At 33.3% G+C, this 22,449-nt stretch overlaps 1 protein-coding gene across 2 annotated transcripts in view; it reads left to right on the top strand.

Moving 5' to 3' along the window:
- Nucleotides 1–2,262: 2,262 nt before the first annotated feature.
- Nucleotides 2,263–22,449, top strand: part of CDH18 (cadherin 18) — an 854,315-nt gene continuing 834,128 nt past the window's right edge. For both annotated transcript variants that reach the window (XM_076007946.1, XM_076007945.1), the window contains exon 1: nucleotides 2,263–2,606. The gene's annotated coding sequence lies outside the window, so the exon portion shown is untranslated. The remainder of the gene's footprint in view (nucleotides 2,607–22,449) is intronic.

The following is a 22,449-nucleotide window of genomic DNA, read 5'->3' as shown; positions in this document are numbered from 1 at the left end:
TAGACAGGATTAAATTCTATGGCAGAGTAAAGAAAGAGGTGGAGTATAAGTGTACACCATTTACCATTCCCTTTTTATTTTCCAGTCACCTATCTAAGTTGAAAATTTAAGGTCTTTCCAAGCTGTACCTCTTCTTACTAGCTTGCAAAGTCAAGGTAAAGACTTCATTTCAGAATGCTTTTTATTTAGTTTATTTATTTATTTCAGAGGGCTTTTTAGTATTAGTTCATTCTACAAATTCCCACCATCAGCATAAGGGTTCATCACTACTCCTAAGGGAGACCTTGGTGATGGTTTCCCTAGTAATTGTTGACTCTCACTGAGGCCCCATTTTAGTACTAGCTATACCATCTGTTATACTGGGGTTCTCAAAGTACACTTTAAAATTTATCACGTGCCTGTTTAAAAAAAACCTGAAAATTCTCCCAATTACCCAATTACTCTCAGACTAGCATTCAACATCTCACATTTTATGTACCTTTCCCTTTTTTCCAGTCATACTTTCTTTCCTAGGCTAAGAGTTCCAGCCATGCCTCCTGCATTGCTCATCTTAATGCCCCTCCCTCACCTCAGACCTCCTTTGACAGTTTAGTTTTGCTTCTGTTGGTTTTCTGCCCCCAATTATTGCATTTTTCTTCTGCCTATAAAATATTTGTATTCTCATTGATAAAGATCAATGCAATGCTCTCCTTTACAAGTCTTTCTGTTGTTTTAGAGGAAGCATGATCTCTCTATTGAGTATTTGTTGCTTTTTGAGCTACTGTTAAAGAAGACAGGTAATTACCCTCTCTTGTGTTTTGCTTACTTGAGACCTTCTTATCTACTCACCAGATTGTAAAATCCTGGGTAATTGACTACCAAAACTACAGGACACTGAAAATACCAAGAACAACAAGTAGCCTGTTCTCTTCTTTATTTAATTACTTTTCTATTACTGAGAGTATAAGGCCTGATACAAAGAGTTGCTCAATAAATATTTGCTCAGCTGAGTCAACTAAATCAAGAAGTGGGCCTCTAATAGGTGTTACAACACTTATTATTTGGACTTTAATTGAGTGTGACTCCATGATCATATATAACCTGTGGCCTTTTAAGTCCATTTACAAGATGCTTTACTACATATTACAAACTTTTATTTGTATCATATGATGCTAAAGTTTTGCAACTACAATGACTACTGCCCAGAATTTAATGCCAACTAAGAATTGAGATGTAGTTAAGCATTCTTATATGGTTTGCTTTAATGAGCACAGAAATGCATTGTTATAAAGAAAAAAGTAACCAAAAGGTTGGTTTACCAAGCAGTTTAGAATTGAGACAGGAACCACCCCCTAATTAGAAACTGAGAGATAATGCATTTCTAAGGTTTGGCTAACTTGACCCATGTGCTCCATTCTTTTTTCTTTTTCTTTTTCTTTCCCCCTAGAAGCATGTGGGAAATGAAAAACCAGTCTGGTCTTCAATGGTTTGCTTTGTGCTTTTTTATTATGGTCAGTCACAGTAGATGACCAATGAATGTGTCACTTTAAGAAGAAAATCTTCTTAACCTTGAATGGATGAATCTGGTGTGAAATGCTCTATTTGATACATTCAGAGGGATCCTTTTGTAGATTAATGCTTTAAAATTGAAAAATGTTTTATACACTGAAGCCTGATTCAGACTCTGGTTCAAAAATAACTACACACATCACCTCTTGTTCTTTATGAGGAATAAAAATAATTACCAGGATTTTTCTAGAAAAAAATAATTAGCTCTTAACATAAATCAATATAATGGGATGTTCTTTAATTGATCCTAGCCATATAGGCAACTGGAGGTATTGTTTCTAGCAAAAAGCTTTTATCAATGTATGTAATGTTGCTACTGATTTTTTTTTGACATATTTGAATGAGAAAGATTCTATCACACTTTGCCAGTCTGCAGCAATTCTTAAATGCTGATGGAAGAAAGGTGAGGATGTACAATTACAAGTTAATACAGCTGGATAAGAAAGGGTAACATTTTAAAACACAAAAATCTGCAATAACGTTAAGCTTGCTTTGAGCTTCTGCTCTCTTAAACCTTGTCTCTAAGGGAGATAAAATAATGAAAAATACTTGACTAAACTGCTGGCAAAACTCTTATTGTTTGTACCACTCTTGGAAAAGACTCTTGGGACGAGCAGTGGAATCCTTGCTATTGATTGGCTGGTTAAATAGGGGACTATTAGCTTCAGACGGGCTAGATTGATTACACAGCAGCAGCAGGAGCTGAGACTCAGCTGAGCGAGAGCGTCAGGGTGAAAAGGAAAGCGAGCAAGAGAGAGAGGGAGAGAGGAATGCAAGGTGGGAGGAAGGCAGTGCACGTTCCATAGCATCACTATGTGAATGCTGGTGCCCGATAATCTTGCTTTGCAGCTCCCTCAGTCAACAACTTACTGAGGTGCCTTTTCTTTTAAAAGAGGATGTCAGCTCTAAGCTCCAGAAAGAAATAACAGACTTCACCTTGGAATAGCTCATCTCACTCCTGCATCATTAAAGCGGATTTTGAAAAGAAAACAAAAATCAAGTCCCCTTTCCAGCCCTACTTTGGTCCAGCATTGAACAGAAACAGTTTCATGCTCCAGGTAAGAAAATAAAATTTTTATTTCTGGATTTATTTTTAATCATTCACAGTAAAATGCATCACGGCTTTGCATGCTTTTAAAACTGAGTTTGCAGGGATGCGTTAAAGTCAGTGCTATACACAAGCATGTGGATTTAGAAACGTGGAAATGCATAATGTACTTATATGAATACATTTGCTTTTTTATCTCCAGGTACATATAAGTGATTTTAAATGATATCACTAGATTATAAGTTTATGGAGCAGATACTCTGTATAAACAATAAGTTAAGTTTATTCTAAAAAGTGTATTTTTGTTACTATCTTGAAATATGCTCATAGGTATTGTTTTTTTAGTTGTTAATCAACTTTAGGAAATAATAGCATATCAAGAAAGGACCATTACTGCTTTCACTGTCAACTATTATATTTCATGCAGACATAGAAGCCACTATGTGCTTTTCAGTGATTGTCAGGGGTTAATTTTAACTAAATCTGTCTTTTGATTGCACCCGTAACTCTTCAACACAAGCATGATGTGTCCTAAATGATGTGACATTAGAATGCTCTCTTATTATAGCTGTTGACGGTCAGCATTTGTTCTTAAGAAAGTACTGAGCTAAGGCAAAGAAATATGACTCTTGAGATGTTTAGCTATTCTAGAGTTCAATGCTGACCTGCAGTGCCATGAATTAATGCTTTAAGTGTCAGTGATGGTATGTGCAGGTTAAGTGTCTGTGAATATATGGGAACTTTGCACATATTAAATTTCCTGCTGGGAGCAGGGCTTTTAAAAAAATTATTTCTGAGGAAATTGATGGAATGGACTAAGAAAAATGGGCTAGGGCAATGCAGTACTAATGTAGTTGATTGACCTTAGTTTTATAGGTCACAGATCAACTGCTAAGAAGAAAACATGTAGGGGTGAAAAAGGATTTATGTAATGCTTACTGGAACTAACATGGTTTGTAACATTGTTTATGTCAATTTATTGGATCAATAAAGAGGTATTGGATCAATGGAGAGATATTTTTCCCCAAGAGTTGCTCTGATTGTCTTTTTCAGTGAAGTTCCCTGAGTCACTCCTCTAATCAAAGAACAAACTGCTATGTGTGATATGACAGCAAAAACTTTTTAATATATTGTTCTATGTTTCTAATAAGAAAATGATTGCCAGCCCCATTGGGAGCCAGTGTGTCTAAATTTAGGAATATTACATAGTCTGAATGACTGTTTTTGTGTGTTTTTTCACCTTTATTTATATTTTAAATAAAACTCCATATTTGAAAAACAATTCTTTATGACATATATTTTGTCTTCTAAATATGAAATAGTATTTTAATGTTTCCTAATACTGTAAATATTATAGTTATCTAGATATTTCTATGGATGGTAACCATATCAGAAGGGAATAATTGAATTGGTATCATAAATTTCAGAAAGTATTGTATGCCTAAAAGAACAGAGATATATATGTTAAAAAATATTGACTTTTGTTTTTAAATTGAGTCATATGATATAAAGTTATGTTTCTTTTAAGTAAACAAATTCCAAATTATTAACTGAGAAATATGACAGGCATTGTAGACCACATATTTATGTATACGGTAGCAATATTATGCTAAATCCACTTACAGAACTTTGTCTAAAATCTATTGTAATCTAGCTTAATTGTTTTGTATATGTTAACTAATACTTATTCTGCAATTTATTCAAAATTGTGTTTTTCATCATTTCATTTTTATGCAAACAATTTGACATCTCATTCAAGGTGGTAACAGTTTTAACCAATTCATCTACTCATTTTTAAGTTTAATACACAAAGTTAATTTAAATTTTATAATTTTGGTTGCAACAATCTTAAGTATCTAACTTTTTATACAATTCAATTTGCTTACAGAATTTATTGATGGATTAAATTGAGTTATATACAATAAAAAAACTAGTCCTAATTGTGTGTTTTTTATGAGACCATTAAAATTTTTAGCATGAGAAGATGTAAACATCCATACTTCCTTTTTTTTCCTGTAAATAGGCACATTCTTTCATCAAAAAAGACTTTTAAAATAATTTCTTAACACTGGATGTCTCTTGCACTCAGACAGTCTTCTTAGCTTACCCTCAATGTTACTGTGATTCTCTTTTTTAGTTTTCTTACAAATTTTGTAATTTCTCCCATAAGGTATTTTGTTCCTCATCTTCTTAATAGGAAGTGTTAATGATTGGGGGAAAAAAGTTTTTTCATTAAACAACATTTCACACTTTTCAACTATGTAATTAATATGTCTCCTGATTTTAAGATCAGTGCACTTCAGCTAACATGATTGAGGAAGACAGGTATCCTAGGAGTCACATATATAGGTGTCACTCTAAGCCTGAAATCTAACAGATTATTTAATCAATTCATCTTAGGGATTCTCACTATTCTTTGCATTTGAGAGCACTCTAATTGACCCTTTATTCAACCTTTTGTTCACTTTCATAGTGTCAGCTATCTTTCCTGATTATTCATTTTAGCCATTGTGAAACAAGAACTGAGAAAGTATTAATTCAACCTCTCCTGTCTTTACAGATATATGAACCATTAGGGGGCTCTTTCTTCCTGTGTAATACTCAGCAAAGCACTGGAAGAGGTTATACTGCTTTCTTGAAATATTTTCCCTGTTTTTAAATGTGAATACCTCTTTAAGTTGCTTTTTCCTACTCCAAAAAGAAACACTTAAGATCAATAAGTTTTTATTTTCACAGGAAAGTAAATATATCCTGTGTTTTCTAAACTTATTCTCTTTAAAATATTTTTGTATATAAAATGTTTAATCTTTAAAAAATAACAATGTCTTGAGATATAAGCATGGCCTATTTTAGGCAATTTTAAAGATTATGTGTTATGCAAAAGCATCATAAGAAATAGAATAATAAAGACAAACAAGAGTGAATTAACTGCCTTTGCATAATCTCCAAATATCTGTGAACAGCACAAGAAGAGTTGATGACTCTGTGGCTTCCATTCTATTTGCTTTCAGGAGGAAAGAACAGCAGGCAGCTAAAAGAGAATATTACCCGTGTTCTACAAAAATAGGGATAGAATAATTGAAAATAATAGAATGTTTTACTATCCACGTACATATAGGAAATGTATTTTTAAATTCAGGAAAAACAATATTTACTGTCTCACAGTTCATGAAGTTGTCATAAATATACAAAGGTTGATGTGAGGGCTTATTATAGGGGAAAAGCATTTCCTGTATCACTTTTGAAAGCCATGCATATTGAGTTGCACAGCAGACTTTCCTAATAAATAGAAACATATTTCTCATGGCAGCTAAAGATGTTCCCTTACTGCAAGACTTGTCTGGGGATTAGGCAGAATTTAATGATGAGTTCATGGCCAGGCAACCTGTTTGGTAGGTCTAGGTTTTCCATCAGTTGCTGCCAGCTCATGAAAAGAGAGTTACATATATAATCTGAGAGAAATTTCTTTGGGAAAAGTGAGATAAGGGGAGAAATTCTGAGCAATGAATTATGGAATTTCCATTATTTGTTGAATGGCTTGTTGGTTTATCAGGGTGGAAGAGTAGTTGCTTAAATAAAATGGAAATATATAAATGGTAAAGACATCTCCTTTACTTTTGAAAGTAAAAACCTAGGACTTTTATTCTTTGTTTGAAAAGTTACATATCTTGAAAGGAGTCAATTTCTAATGCAGCTAGCATAGTATACATAGAACCGAGGGAATAATTTCAAGTCTACTGGATCATGATGGCATATACTCTAATGCCGTTTTTTCTTACAAAATTAGATTTTGATCATGGGAATTATTGAGTAATGTGACTTGAGTGGAAATCCTGATAGTATAGATTTGATGTCAACATTATTAAAAATATTTTAAGAACTTTAAATTTCTACTAAAAAGTGATTGTCTTTTGTGTTAAAGTAACACAGCATTGGAGATGGGGAAAAATTGCTAAAATTGAATATAAGAAAAAAATCAAAATGCAACAATTATATATATATATTTTGGATGTTGCAAAATTTTGCCCAGAACCAAGAGATAAACATAACAATGTGAGGAATATTTATGGAAAAGAAGTAATGATACCACTGAAACATCTTTTCTATACCTCACATGGTATAGGGAGAAAGAGTTCTAGAAATGTCGAAAGTAGGAAAATGGGTAACTGAAATGGGCAATCATTAATATGACAGGCTAATATCAGACTTAGGAAATAAGAGGGCTCATTCTACTGGGTTTAAGCTAATGGACTGAGTTAGATGATGTTAATAATTAGAAAGCATTCATCTGTTTATATTTGTTTTTGTTGCTATTATCAATGAACTGGAATTGTGTTCTCTACAAAACCACTCCTGGGCCTATTTGTCTTTGTGAAAGTACATGTGTATATGATTGGGTGAGAATGTGTGTATATGTGGGTACAGTTATCTGTACAGAGTTCTGAATTCAATCCTTCCCCCAACCCTAACACACAAATACTGCCATTTTCTCTCATTATTTTATATTAGAAATTGCTTAGATAGTACCTTAGATGTGTTCATATGATACTTCTTCTGTTATCTTATTTCCTGTCCATTAGAGAACTCTGTATTGAGTCATGTAACTTAATCCTCAAACCCTGTCATTTACCAAACTCCAGTCACACTAAATTTCAAATGAGAGGATTTGGGCACAGGGTTTCTGAGAATAGAGGAATATAATGAATCATACCAGTACACTCATTTTATTACTCATAGAATGAATAAGGTGGAAATGAGAGTGCATGTTATTAGTTGTCTACCAGATATACTAATCCCACTCATGTGTGAAAATGTACCCATTCTTACCCACGCTTGGCAAAAGAAAGTGAGGGAAGATCTACTAATAAAGCATAATGTATAACAAATGCCATTTTAGGGCAGGCATGGAAAATGAGTTTCAAACATCTATGAAATATAATTCTTTTCTTATTAATAGACGTTACTTTCATATCATTTTTAGGTTTACAAAAAAATAACAGAAAAGAACAGAGTTCTACACACCGTCATCCTCCCATCTCTGACAGTATTCCCTATTAACATTTTATATTAGTGTCACAATTGATGAGCCACTATGATACATTGGTATCAACTAAAGTCCATAGTTTACAGTAGGGTTTACTCTTTGTATTGTATATTCTATGTATTCTATTTGACAAATGTATAATGACATGTATGCACCATTGTAGTGTCATACAGAACAGCTTCACTGCTCTATTTCCCTATGCTCACTTATTTATCACTACTGGTGTCCCTTTCCCTGAAACCCTGGCAACTATAGATCTTGTACTGTCTCCATAGTTTTGCATTTTCCAGACTGTTACATAATTAGAATTATACAGTATGTAGACTTTTCCAATTGGTTTCTTTCATTTAGCAATAAGCATTTAAAGTTTCTCCATGTCTTTTCATTGTTTCATAGCCCACTTATTTTTATTGCTGAATAATATTCTATTGTACGGATAAACTACAGTTTGTTTATCCATTCATCTATTGAAGGACATCTTGGTTGCTTCTGAGTTTTGACAATCATGAATAAAGCTGTTGTGAAAATTCATGTACAGCCTTTTGTGTGTATAAACATTTTCAACTTATTTAGGTAAAAATACCAATGAGCGTGATTGCTGGGTTGTATGGTAAATGTATGTTTAGTTTTGTGAGAAACTGCCAAACCGGTTTCCAAGTAGCTGTACCTATTTGCATTCCCACCATTCCCACCAGCAATGAATGAGAATTCCTATTGTACCACATTCTTGTCAAAATTTGGTGTTTTCAGTGTTTTAGATTGTATTCATTGTTATAGGTGTATAGTGTATCTCTTTGTTTTTGACATATGCTTTTGATGGTAAAAGCTACATATGCCATGTTAAAAATAATTCTGGAACACTTCATGGATCTTCAAGAAACATGCCCATTAATTAGTTGGTAATGTTTGCTTGCCAAATTGTGGGGTCTTTTTTCCTCTGCAGGATAAGGGTGTATGTGTGGGGGAGGAGAGTTGGCCTGTTGCTTGCAACACATATTTGCTATTAATACTTTTGAGCTATAATGAAATAAAATCTATAAATTAAAGCAATCAAATAATTCAACCCATTTGTCCCAGTCATATGGTCCTAATCATTTTCTAGTTTGAAAGTGCTATGCTTGAATTAAAGGGCCTAAATAACTACAAACTCAGTAGCTACTATCACTTACCTTGATGCCTATCAAAAGCATAACAACGCTAACAGCTTCCAATCTGATTTCTTTTTCTCAAACATCCTTTTTGTTTGCCTTTCCACATTGCACTTTCTAGTCACATTTATAGCTGTAGATAGAAATACCTGGCTTCATATACCTTATAATAGAAAAACCAAATCCTCAAGTAGACCAGGGTTCTTCATAATCTGGTCTTGATCAAGGTTTCTTATATCACTTCTGATTACTTCCAGCTAAGCTGTGTCTTCCTTATCCTCCAAAGTTTCTTCTCTCAACTTTTGTCCGTAACAACCACCTTCATTGGATTGATATTTCTTACTCTTTCTATGAATTCAAACATTACCAATCTTTCTACATCTCTTCTTGAGAATCTCTCTACTGTTAATAATGCAAGGTTTTATGTGATTAAATATTTACTGTGTCTGTATTATGTACTGCTCTTCAGATTGTATGAGTCAGAAAAGAAAGATAAGTTCCTTACATTTATTTTTTCAATTCTCAAAGTGCAATTTTCATGGTACTTATTAATATCTATTATTTGAAGCAACAAATTAAAACAATGGCTTAGTACAGGTTATCAAAATAATTTTTGAAAATGTTCTTGCATCTCCAATTTTCTTCTCCTTTTTTTAAAATTTTTTTTTACTTAAAATGGAGGGCAATCTAATTGGTTAAGTGGTCTTTTAATACTTTCCTGAAGGTGAATACCTACAAAAGTTGTAGCTATGCCACTTAACTGCTATGCAGTTGGTTTTCTACCTACTCATTGGGAACAACATATGGTTCTATTACAGTAGGTATGTTAATGTGTATAAACATCTTAAAATTGGAAAGTACTATGGATGAATAAGGGTTCATTATGTAGTACATATGATTAGATATCTATCAGAAACAAAATTGAATATATTTGGTGAAAGAAATCATATTAGGGCAGAAAATATTAATATAAAGATTTGGGGGCATTTATTTGAATTTTGAAAATGTTTATATTGCAGCCAAAGAATCGGACTCATTTGCTAACATGTTTTTACATTTCGGAAAGTCTCTGGAAATGTTGCATAGACAAATGTGTGTATGAAGCATAAGTAAGACCAAATAAGACCACCAATCTCTGAATATGATGAGTGGTCCTGCAAAGGAATAAAGTACTTAAATGCCAGTGTCTTCTCTCTGCTGCTGTCTCTATCTCTGTTTGTGGGTATGTGTATTGCAATATTTACCTTCAGTAAATTGACTTATATTCTGAAATTCCCAACCCTGACACATATTTAACAATTTATGTGTACTTTTAATATTTTTTTCATAATGTTTAGTTGTTGGCTGCTAGAGGTACTCAGGGTATCATATCTGCCATCTAGTTATCGAACGCTTCTGTCATAAATCAATATAACTTTAACTTCTTGGCTGGAACTCAAGCACTAACCAATTCATTGCCCAGAAATACACCTCAATAAACTTCCTTAAATCTAATGAGGGCAGAACACTTTGACTCATAGCAGCAAAATTATCACTAAAAACACTAGAGGATTTATGGAATACATTTCTGAGGCCCAATTATAAAATTCATTTGATAGAAAAAGATGGAACATAGGACTTCAAATTATGGTCTTTCTGTCTCTGAATCTCTTTTTCTTTTTACCACTATGTTATGTTGTTTTGCTCACTCTAGAACCTTAGAAAAGTTTTTAACATTTGTCAGCTTGTACTTCATCCTCTTTATAGTAAGGACAATAATGGCTTGTAGGGTGATCCAAGGGTTCATTAATAAAAAGCTTAGAAGAGTGACTGACAAAATCATAGACATATGAACTACAGCAGAATTCGTATGAACATTAAATATTTCTGAGTCCATAGTCTTTGAAAATCTGATCTAAAATAAAATATCCTCATACTATCCTTCATTTAATCATCAAAGAAATATTTGCTGTACAACTAATAAGTATGAAATTTTATTCTTGACTATTCAAGTGGCCACAGTGATGAATAAAAAGTAGATTAGGGGTTCTCCATCTAGTAGAAGAAAGAAAACTTAAGTCAGTAATTAAGCTATTACTTTTTATATCCAAATGTGCCCTTCTATCCTCTCTTGTGTGATGCTGGGCTCAGGCTCTTGAAAGAACCCTTTTCCTTTCCAGCTTCTCTCCCATTATGTTCTGCCAAGAAAGTGCTAGATAAAGTTGGGAGGCAGGAGGAAGGAAAATGACTTTTTCCTCTTTTTGTTTGCTGCTCTTATAAGCATTACTTCCTAGAGCTCTTCACCTCCTCTGCAGCATCAGGTAATTCAAAATCATTTGCTTTCTTCCTAGCTGTTTCTAGTACTCCTGGAACCAGGCTCCTTGTGCCCCCTCACTGGTTGTGGCAACAGGGAGGCAGCCCTCCTTCCCTCACCCCATGGGGCCCCTCCTCCGTCTTTCAGGCTCTTATATTCTTAATGAGTGGCTGTCATTGAGAAAACAAAATATTTCAAAGTTGTTTGTTTAAAAAAACAGGTAAAAAGAATACTTCAAGACAGTGTAAATTAAAGGTTTGTTTATGTCACTTTTTAAAAAGCATTTACTTAAATCTAAAAGATCATAGACAAAGAACCAAGAAGTTTCCTTTGTTCCCCAGGCTACAGGTGGTAACTACTTCCAACATTTAAAATCTCTTTGTTACCTCACTGTTCCCTTCTTGTACTTTCAGTCCTCCAAGATATGGATTAAATATTCTGTTAAAATATTATAACTGCTGTGCTCGCTGTTTTCCCGACTCAATAGTGACTGATTAAATAGATCATACTTAGAGTTGGTAAAGAAGCATGAATATGAAAAATTGAGTGGGTTACCAATGTGGGTTCCAGGGAATTGGTTTGATCATGTCCTTTGTCCTTGAGCACAGTACTGAACTATTTGCTACTAATAATTGGAGTACTAGTTATCTATAGTATCCAATGGCTTTCCCAATTACCCAAATAATCAGCTTTGTTTACTTGCAGTAGAAAGCCTTTTGAAGAAAAGCTCTAGTAACCAAGTGGTAACTGTCTTTCACTAACTGTTTATAATAGTTATTTTAAGACTATAAAGATAGAATAATTGTTTTAACTGCAGTTAACAGCTTACAGATAAAAAACAAGCAAACAAGCCAAAGAGCCATACATGTAAGCTCATGGCTTTAAATCATTAGATCAAATCACTGCAAGAGAATCAGAAAGCTTCTAGGGCCATATGAGTGTGTTTGGATTAAACTGAGAAACAAAACAACTGCATTTCTCTGCCTCTCTTGTCAGCAGAAGAAACCTTCCTTCCTCGGACTGAGGAGATTTGCCTTCCCTTGCTTGAAGATCAGATAATAAAACACCTGAGGTAATAAATCACTCTGGTTGCCCATTTTCCTCCAGACTCACCCTCCATCCTTACTGTCTTCTGACCTTACTGAGTCAGAGTTTACCATGCTCTAGAATACATATAAAATCTGACCTAGGAGGAAATCATTTATATTTCAAAATAATTGCAAGATTTTTGCCAATTGATATCAATGAAAATCTGAGTATCATGTGAGACATTTGATTCTAAGAGGATTAGACAAAAGATGACATAATATACTGTATTTGCCTGAATTTATTGATATGGGTACACCTACGAGAGATATATATTTAATAGGTTTGCTCACTCACCTTAAAATAGCACTAAGAGTTTCTTTACTCGGTTAATTGAAATATGTATTCAATAGTAACCTAAATTCAAAGAGAATAAAATTCTAGAATGTATTTATCTTAACAGAGTATTTATTCTTAACAGAAAGAATGCAAAGGCTTAGGAAGATAGGGATGCTGGAGCAGATTAATTATGTGCAAGACAATCGCCACCCTCTTTCAACTTACTCTCACTCTGAGGACTCAGAGGATACTCTGTTCACTAAGGTATTAAAAAAGAAACAGGGCTGAGAGTACCAGAACGTTTGAAGTACCACTTTGAAACATTTTGTAGTGCTCTCCCCAGCAGTTCAGAATTGATGGTGGGAGATATCACCATTGATGTGGTCTTCTTGCTATCAGTGAAGGTGAAAGGATTCCAGAGTAATAGAATGCAAGTAGCAATGCTTAGCTGACAGAGCTAAGATAACATATTTACCAAATAAACAGCAGGAACTAAATATTAGTACTGATCAGGATTAGTATTGATCAGGATGTTTTTACTTGCAAGGATCTTTGTTAGCCAACTGATCATACTTCTCTCCTAAAATTTTACTGAGTGTATGTGACAACAACAATAACACACTTTAGATTTGTGGCCAGAAACCTGACCTGGGTTACCACAATGAAGAGTTACCATCTTTCAACCAGTTCTGGAAATAGGCCACTTCACGCACATCTGAAACAACTTAATTCACTGAGATGGTAGATTCCCTTGAATAAATACTAGCTCCTACATCAAGTTTACATTATACATTTCCTTCGAACTCTTCTTCAGATGAAGCGATGGTGACTTATTAGAGTGACCACACATGGAGAAAGGAAATAACAATTCTGAAAAGTTATTCACTACCTTTAAAGTGGTGTCAATTTCTGGTAATTCAAAATGCACTGTGACATCCCAAAGTAGGGGCTTATGGTGGTCAGGTGAGATATAAAGCTTTGACCTGGCCAAGCAAGGTGGCTCCCGCCTATAATCCTAGCACTCTGGGAGGCCAAGATGGGTGGATTGCTCAAGGTCAGAAGTTTGAAACCAGCCTGAGCAAGAGCTAGCCCCCATCTCTACTATAAATAGAAAGAAATTAATTGGCCAACTAATATATGTAGAAAAAATCAGCCGGGCATGGTGGCGCATGCCTGTAGTCCCAGCAACTGGGGAGGCTGAGGCAGCAGGATCACTTGAGCCCAGGAGTTTGAGGTTGCTGTGAGCTAGGCTAATGCCACAGCACTCACTCTAGCCAGGGCAACAAAGGGAGATTCTGTCTCAAAAAAAAAAAAAAAAAAAAAGAGCTTTGACCTATATTTAAATCACAGTGATCTCAGTTGTTAACCCTCTCCATGGTTTTCTCTACTTCCTAAAAGTATACTTTATATAAGATTAACTAGCAGCATCTCTCCTGTTAGATCTCTGACCGTTAGAGTAAGAATATTATGGAAGAAAGAGCCAAATAGAAACCTTTGGGAGTTTTCTCCCTTATAAAATGGCAAATGTAATGCAGCATGTAATAATGGTTAAAAAATGCAAGATGTCTTGAAAAATGGAAGAGGTACTAAAAAGAAATTAATTATCATTTTCTTTGCTCAATCTGAAAAAGGATTCCAGAGGACTTGATATTTGATTTGTCTTTAAAATGGTGTGACGTTGTGCAAGAAAGAATTGTGGGGAGACAGTAAACATTCAGAATGATCACGGAGTGTTGGAAAATGTACATGTAGCCCAGCATAGTTGGAATGTAGGGTCTCTAGGAGGAAGCAGAAATTATTAGCCCTGGAGAGAGAGACAGGTGAACAGTTTATGAGAGTATACTATATATAACATTAAAAAATATAAATGTTGTGGATAAGTCTTTAAATATTTTTAATTCATGGAGTAACGTAATTTGCCCCAAAGATATAAATAGTCATCTTAAATACTAACAATAGATTATACTCACTCAGGGTCCTTTAATAATAGATTATACTCACCCTGGGTTCCTTCTATAACTGGAGATGATGGGGACAAATGTTTCAGATATAGACTTCTCAGCTAGTTTCTTTCATTTCAAATGTTAGCCTAAAGACCAGAGTCCCGTTTAGTTTCTGCTAATAACATGAGTTTAAGGAGCTCTTAAACTCCTTAAGGGGGCAACTAAAGTACTAGATCTAATGTAAACAAATGAGTTGCCTAAAGCAATAGAACTTTATCAACATACCAGTTAGTATTTTGTGCATGCTAAGCACACTTTAAATCTGTCACAACCAGCTGTTTGATTTAAGCCCCTGAATGGGTACCTGAACAGTGGCAGCAGAAGATTTTCGAACCCAATGAACACTAATTACAAAAATATTTACTAATATATAGATAGTTTCCTCATTCAATTCTATTTATTTATTAAAAACAAAACAAGTTGAACTTTATTGTCAATAATTAAATAGAGGAATATCAAGGATACATTTTAGACCTAGTTATGTATATGCAAAAACTATAAAACAACATACCTATTCTGTTAGGATTCAAATGGTACTTCAAAATACTTATCAAACAGGGAACAGTTGTTTATACAGAACATTTTGACTTATAAATTCCAGACTCTGTTAATGTATTCAGTTGCTACCTTAATATATGAGCTCTCACAAATTTAACCTGAGAAAACACTTTCTGTTACACCAATATGCTTTTTCCCCACTCCAACCTGTCTGCAGTTTTTCAACTGTAAGGTAATTGAAAAATAAAAAGTATTATTTGTTACGAAGGCATTTGTGAATTTTTGTTCTGATTCTAATAATTCCTACACTAATAATCAACTCAGTGGGAGTCAGATCTTCTTGACACTTTTATAGTTAGATTTTTCATGTGTGTGGAAAAAAATGATTTAGGTTAGAGTAGTTAGTATGTCATGCTGAAAACTCTAGCTACTCAAAATATAATCTATATACCAGTAGAATTAACATCAGGAGCTTGTTAGAAATGGTGAAAATACACAAGAGCCAAGTGAATTAGTATGTACATTTTAATGATATTCCCAGGTGATTCAGAACAATATTAAATATGTGGAATCACTAAATAGAGTGTTATTCCATGATTCAAATCCAATTATATCCTTCATATTAGATAGTATTGGTATGTTTTTCAATGTTTTTAGTTTTAAAAAATAACAATACTTTTTTTCTTTTTATTCCACAACACTGTGTTAAATCTGGAAATATAAGGTAAAGACACAGTTTTGTTTTGGACTATCAAATACAGTCCAAAGTAGTCAAATACTACTTATAAAAGAGCAAAATAATTCTATAATTTGAGTATTTTTTAAATTATATACTATATCAGAATATGAAGCTCTATTTAATCCCATTAAATATCTTCTTCATAACACTAAATATAAGATGTAGGTGAATACCATTTTTATGTATATTTTTATATATTTTTTACATATAGTATTCTGATGAATTAATTTTTGATAACTATGCCTTTATGTACTTTATATTATTAGAATGCTAATTACTAACCATTTGCCACATTTGGTTAATAACTGAAGTACATAAAGGCTGTCTTAAAGTGTTTCCTCAAATATTCTCACATTCTGGAAGATTCCTCAGGCATTACTGAAAAATAATATCTGGTATTCCTTTGTGCATAGCAACAAACTCATATTGCTCTTTGTCCCTAAGCAACTTTAAAACTCTTGATACTAATTTCTATTCCTCCTTTCAGGAGTTTATTACATATATTAACAATTTTGGGTAAAAAAATCAATTCCCACTAAATTCCTTTACCCTTCGGATTTGTGAATGTCCAAAGTAGGTCACCTATTTTCTTTTCTATTATAGATCACTAGTTTTTATAACACTATGTCTATGAATTTTATAATTAAACTTTTCTAAATTTTTATCATAATACCTTTGAAAATTGCTGTAAAAATCACTGCATACCATTTTGTTAATAATAGAGTATTTGAGATGTGGCCCAGGTCTTAGTATAATATCACAGAATTGATATTTTCAAATAATAAATTCAGGATGTCAATTTGTGTTGAACCTACTGGAATTCTTTTTTTGAAACTGAAATAAATTAACAATGAGGACATTATGAGACAAGATTGAGTACATTAGTTTTATATACAGCCTTGTTCAATCATGAACCTGGAATTATTTCAACTGAGAAAATAATTTTGTTACTGAATTTAATTTTTTCCCTTTTGATTAGACTTTATTTTTAGGGTTCGCAATTGATGTTGTACATACTATGGGTTTTGACAAGTATATTATGACATGTACTCACAATTACTGTATTATACAGCATAGTTTACCTTCAAAGTCTTCTATATCTATTCTTCCTTCCACTTTAACCTCTATAACCTCTGATCTTTTTACTGTCTATATAGGTTTGCCTTTTCCAGTGTGTCTTATAATTGGAATCATGCAGCACGTAGCCTTGTCAGATTGGCTTCTTTCACATAGTAAGATGCCTTTTTAGTTCCTTCATGTTTTATGGCTTCATAGCTTTTTTATTTTTAGCACTGAAAAATATTCCATTGCCCTGATATACCACAAATTATTTTCTCATTCACCAACTGAAGGATATTGTGCTTGCTTGCAAGTTTTGGCAATTACAAATAATGCTGCTATAGACATCCATGTACAGGTCTTTGTGTTTCAAATAATTTGAGAATTTATGAAATTATTTGGATAAGTTAGTTCTGATTGGGTAAGGAACATAATTGCTGGATTGCAAGGTAAGATTTGTTTAGTTTTGTTAGAAACTGGCAAACTATCTTCCAACATGGCTGTACCATTATATGTTCCCTCTAGCAATAAATGAGAATTCCTGTTGCTCCATACCATTAACAACATTTGGTGGTGTTAACGTTCTGAATTTTGTCCATACAAATACGTGAATAGCATTATCTGTTTGTTTTAACTTGCATTTCTCCAATAATATATTATGTGAAGTCTCTTTTAATATGCTGACTTGCCATATGGACATCTTCTTTGGTGAGAAATCTGTTCAGGTCTTTTGCTTATTTTTTTTAAAAAAAGTTGTTGAGTTTATTTATTGCTGAGTTTTGAGTTTGTTTAATATATTTTAGATAAAGTTTCTTTATGAGATATATCTTTTGGAAATATCTTCTCATAATCTGTGACTTCTCATTCCCTTCTCATTCTCATTCTCATTCTTCTCATTCTCATGAATTCTTTAATTCCTTTGCCTATGTGACACACATTCATTATGTTCCTTTGATAATAGTAAAGAATAATTCCTAATTCACCCTAACCTTAGTTTAGTAGGGGAGAGAAATTTATTTTTCTTTAAATTAGCTTTAAATAGAACAGTAGCCCTGACAATCAAGCTATTTCTGAGAAAATTTGATGAGGCTAGTTAGTGAAAGGAGGTGATGACAGCTAAGATTTCTCTATTCTGGATACCATTGCTGTTGAATTACCTTTCTTAATGAATTTTTGTTTTCCTTCTTTTTATTTCAGAATATTACAGGGGTACACACGTTTTGGTTACATAATGTGCTTTTGTACAGTTTGAATCAGAGTTATAGGTGTGCCCTTCACCCAGATAGTTTACATTGTAGTTGTTAGATGTGAATTTACTTATCCCTCACTCCCCTCCCACCTGCTTGATTTTCATTGAGTTTTACTTCCATATGTGCACATAAGTATTGATTGATTAGTTCTAATTTAGTATTGAGTACATGTGGTATTTGTTTTTTCATTCTTATGATACTTCACTTAGAATAATGGTCTCCAGTTCCACCCAGGTTGTTACAAAAGATAGTAGATCACCATTTTTATGGCTGAGTAATACTCCATTAAATAGATATATCACATTTTATTAATTCATTCATGTATTCATGGGCACACTGGGTTGTTTCCACATATTTGTAATAGCAAATTGTGCTGATGTAAATATTTGACTGTAAGTGTCTTTTTATAAAATGTCTTTTTTCTTTTTGGGTAAATACTTAGTAGTGGATTGCTGGATCAAATGGTAGTTCCACTTTTAGTTATTTGAGGTATCTCTATATTACTTTTCATAGAGGTTGTACTAGTTTGCAGTCTCACCAACAGTCTATTAGAGTTCTTTTCTCTCTACATACACACCACCATCTGTTGTTTTGGGACTTTGTGATAAGAGCTATTCTTATTGGAGTTAAGTGATATCTCATTGTGGTTTTGATTTATATTTCCCTGATGATTAGAAACATTGTACATATTTCCATGTGTTTCTTGGCCATTAGTCTGTCTTCATTTGAAAAGTTTCAGTTCATGTCTTTTGGACACTTTTTAATGGGATTGTTTTTTTTTTTTCCTTGCTGATTTGCTTGAGTTCTTTGTAAATTATGGTTATCTGCCCTTTATCAGATGTGTGGCATACAAATATTTTCTCCCATTCTGTAGGTTATTTTCTTTACTTTTTAATTTGATTTTGGGGTCCCATTCATTTATTTTTGTTAGTGCTGTGATTGCTTTTTGGATCTTCTTTATAAGTTCTTTGCCTAGTCTGATATCTATAAGTTTTTTCAACATTTTCTTCCAGAATTCTTATAGTTTCATGCCTCAAAATCACATTTGGCTTTGCATTTCTACTGACACATAATAAATCATTAAAAATGTAATATAACTATGACCAGGTTATTTGGTCCAGGTATTTGGAATATGAGTTCTAAAAATTCAGTGCTCTCTATTGCTAAAAATCATGCCTTAGTTAAGGCATGAAACTATAAGAATTTAAGGAGGTGAAAGGCCTCTATAGGAAGAACTCCAGAACACTGAGGAAGGAAATTACAGAGGATGTAAACAGATGGGAAAACATATGCTCATGGATCAGCAGAATCAACATTGCTCAAATGTCTATACTACCCAAAGTGATCTACAGATTCAGTGCAATCCCCATTAAAATACCAAAGTCATGTTTTGAAAAGCTAGAAAAAATAGTTTTGTACTTCATATGAAACCAGAAAAGACTAAAAATAGCCAATGCAACTTTATGCAATAAGAATAAATTGGAGATATCCCTTTACCAGACTTCAAGCTATACTACAAGGCTATAGTAACAAAAACAGCATGGACTGGCGCAAAAGCAGAGACATATACCTATGGATAAGATCAGAGAACCTAGTTATGACAGTATCCTTACATTGCCATCTGATCTTTGACAAAGCAGACAAAAACATACACTGAGGAAAAGAATCCCAATTCAATAAATGGTTCTGGGAAAATTGAATAGCCACATGAAGAATACTGAAACAGGATCCATACCTCTCCCCACTCACAACAATTAATTCATGATCAATAACAGACTTAAACCAAGGCATGTTTTATTTCTTTGGACAGTGTTTAAAGTCATTAGATAATTTCTAAAATATTTCAATCCTTAAATATGTTACTTTATCAAAAGCACATTCGGCTTTACATTTTGGCTGACACATAATAAAACATTAAAAATGTAATATAACTATAACTAATGATCCAGGTATTTGGAATATGGGTTCTAAAAATTCAGTGCCCTCTATTACTAAAAGTCATGAAAGTCCATAAGAAGATATATTATTTTAGGGCAAATCCCTTTAAAAATCATGCCTGTCAGGTAAGAAATTCAGAAATCTGTGACAGCATGGGAGCCTGATGGTAGAAAGTATGCTGATTCAGTCCTTGAATTTTCCATGATGACTTCTAGCCTGCACTTAGCAGCTGTTTATTGTTTGGTTCATTGGAGCATATGATGCTGAACCAAGCCATGGGTCAATAAAGTCATTTACAATGATCAACCCTCTGGGTGAAAGAGGTGATGAATCAACCAAAACTGCTTTAGGCAACAGACCTAGCAGGGAAATTTTGCACTTTAGGTAGTAACATATAATCAAATGAATCAGCAGCCTGCACATCTCTCTAATTAATTTTATTACCTTTGGAGAAGGTATTCAACAAACTGTTAACTGCTTTATTCCTCTAATAGGGATGTTAGTGGTTAGGCACAAAAGTATACAGAAAACCTTTAAACCTTAACCTTATAGGCACTCTGATTTCTAGGTGTTTATATGATCAGGTTTGAATTCAATAGTAGCTTAATAGTCTTCAAATTTCTATGTGATATTTTCCTATTGGTTCAAAATAAGAAGATTAATATATTTGTAATTATAAATGTGACATTACTAATTAATATTCAATAAAATCATAATAACAACTGCTCTTTGAGTGACTACTAAGTGCCATGAGCCATATGTTTTATAAGTATTTAATGAAACTTTTGTACTTTTTGAACAGTTTAAAATGAGTGCTACATTCTATGCTATACTATTTCAAATTGATGTATAAAGTAAACAACTTGTTATACTTATGTTTAAATCACAAGAATGGTGGTCATTATTAAGTGCTTTATTTTGGGGGGGTGTATTTGTTTGTCATATTTTGCTAGCAAATTTTTGACAAACATATTTGCTATTCTCTCATACTTCTTCAAAACTCAAGTAAGATATTTTGAAGAACTTCCACTTAACTCTAGTTAATTTTAGACTTAGATTTTTTGACCCGTTTAATACAGAACCAAAATTAAATTAAAACATCCAGAAATTTACAGATTTCTTTAAATTATCTTTAGTCATTTACAATGTATTCTGTTTAGAAAATGTAAGATTCTAAAAAGGAGATAATGAGTAGCTTTTTAACTTAATAGTCATAGCAGAGGTACTCAAGTTGAGAATCAACATTCAGCTTTAGAGAAACCTGAGGATCCAAGTAGGGCTTGTGTCTCTTTCTTTCTGTTTTCATTAATGGTCAGTGGGAATCAGACACAGATTCGTGGCATAAATTATAGAAGGGCAATTATAACCTTAACTTGGAGTAATTGGACTAATCTTTTTTCCTTGGCAAAGCTAGAAGATGTGGGGTAGGGAGACACTTAAGACTTTCTTTTTGAAGTAGTAAGAAAGTAGTGAATTTTGACATTGCTCTAAAAGTCAGCAGCTGATTAAGCACCAAGGATCACCTCCGAACAAGCTTCCTTCTAATCCAAATCTTTTACATGAAGGAAACTGAAAGATTTCTTTATTAAAAAAAGAAAAAGAAAAATAAGATTCTATTAAAAATACCATTTTAGATATTTTATCTCATAGCTGAAGTTTCATATCAGAAAGCGATTTACATTTGCTCATGACGGTTCTTTCATTCATCTTATTCTTTCAACGCACCCTTGTAAGACATGTATTAGTTTTAATTTATGCTGTGACAAATTGCTAGAAACTTTGGTTCTTAAGACACCTTCAACTTAAATTCTAACATGGATCTCACTGGAGTAAAATCAAGGTGTCAGCTGGTTGCATTCCTTTCTAGAGGCTCTGAGGGAGACTCTGGTTCCTTGCTCATTTTGATTTTGAACAGAATTCAGTTTCTTGCAGTTATAGGGCTGGATTCCCAAGTTCTTTTTTGGATGTCAGCTGAGGACAGTTACTATGTTCTAGAGGCTTCTGACATACTTTCTGACATGGTCTCTTCCTCCATTTGCAAAGCTGGCAATGGCAGGTCTAGTCTCCTCATACTGTGAATGTCTCCTCCTCTTCCTTTTGGGATCACATTTTCACTCTGTTTTCCTCCTCCACTTAGAAGAGCTCATGTGTTTATTAAATTGACAGAGAAAATTGTTTGTATTTACCATATACAATATGATGTTTTGAAGTATACATACATATGGAATGGCTAGAGATAGCTAAGTAACATATGTATTATGCATTTAGTTATTTTTTGTAGTAAAAATATTTTAAATATATTATTAACTATAGTCATCATGTTGTACAATAGATCTCTTGAAATTATTCCTCCATTCTAACTAATATTTTGTATAACTAATATCTCCCCAACTTCTCCCATCTCTGTCACCTTCATAACCCATGGTTAGCACCATTCTACTCTATATTTCTATGAGGCCAACTTTTTTAAGATTCCACATATGAGTAATACTATATAGTATTTGTCTTTTTGTACT

The sequence above is a fragment of the Microcebus murinus genome, chromosome 11, assembly GCF_040939455.1.
Source record: "Microcebus murinus isolate Inina chromosome 11, M.murinus_Inina_mat1.0, whole genome shotgun sequence".
Classification (NCBI taxonomy): Eukaryota; Metazoa; Chordata; class Mammalia; order Primates; family Cheirogaleidae; genus Microcebus; species Microcebus murinus.
The sequence above is the reverse complement of the archived record's forward strand: the minus strand, read 5'-3'. Positions and strand labels throughout refer to the sequence as shown.